The following is a 692-nucleotide window of genomic DNA, read 5'->3' as shown; positions in this document are numbered from 1 at the left end:
AAATAATACAATTCTATTTAACCTGTGAGTGTCCAGGAGTCTCCAGCGGAGGTGTGGGTCAACAGTGGCCTGCTGTGGGGTCAGGAACACTGAATATAACAGTGCTTGCACAAGTCCTTTTGAAGGTGTGTGTGTGAAGTTGCTCAGTCGTGTCCGACTCTTTGCGACCCTGTGGACTGTAGCCTACCAGGCTTATCCATCCATGGGATTCTCCAGGCAAGAATACTGGAGTGGGTTACCATTTCCTTCTCCAGGGGATCTTCCCAACCCAGGGATCGAACCCGGGTCTCCTGCATTGGAGGCAGACGCTTTAACCTCTGAGCCACCAGGGAAGCCTGGTCACCATTACTACCATTACCCCTACCATAGTTTGGCCTCAGGCCAAACAACAGGCAGGGAACACAGCCCCATCCATCAACAGAAAATTGGTTTAAAGATTTACCGAGCATGGCCCTGCCCACCAAAACAAGACCCAGTTTCCCCCACAGTCAGCCTTTCCCATCAGGAAGCTTCCATAAGCCTCTTATCCTTATCCATCAGAGGGCAGACAGAATGAAAACCACAGTCACAGTTGACCAATCAAACTGATCAAATGGATCACAGCCTTGTTTAACTCAATGAAACTAAGAGCCATGCCATGTAGGGCCACCCAAGATGGACAAGTCATGGTGGAGAGTTCTGACAAAACGTGG

At 49.7% G+C, this 692-nt stretch overlaps 1 non-coding gene across 1 annotated transcript; it reads right to left on the bottom strand.

Annotated features, from left to right (window-relative positions):
• Positions 1–260: 260 nt before the first annotated feature.
• TRNAW-CCA lies at positions 261–332 on the bottom strand. The gene has a single exon. It is a non-coding gene; the product is annotated as a tRNA-Trp (tRNA).
• Positions 333–692: the final 360 nt, after the last annotated feature.

This window comes from Bubalus bubalis, chromosome 17, assembly GCF_019923935.1.
Source record: "Bubalus bubalis isolate 160015118507 breed Murrah chromosome 17, NDDB_SH_1, whole genome shotgun sequence".
Taxonomy (NCBI): domain Eukaryota; kingdom Metazoa; phylum Chordata; class Mammalia; order Artiodactyla; family Bovidae; genus Bubalus; species Bubalus bubalis.
Note: the sequence above shows the minus strand (reverse complement) of the source record. Positions and strands in the feature narration are given on the sequence as shown.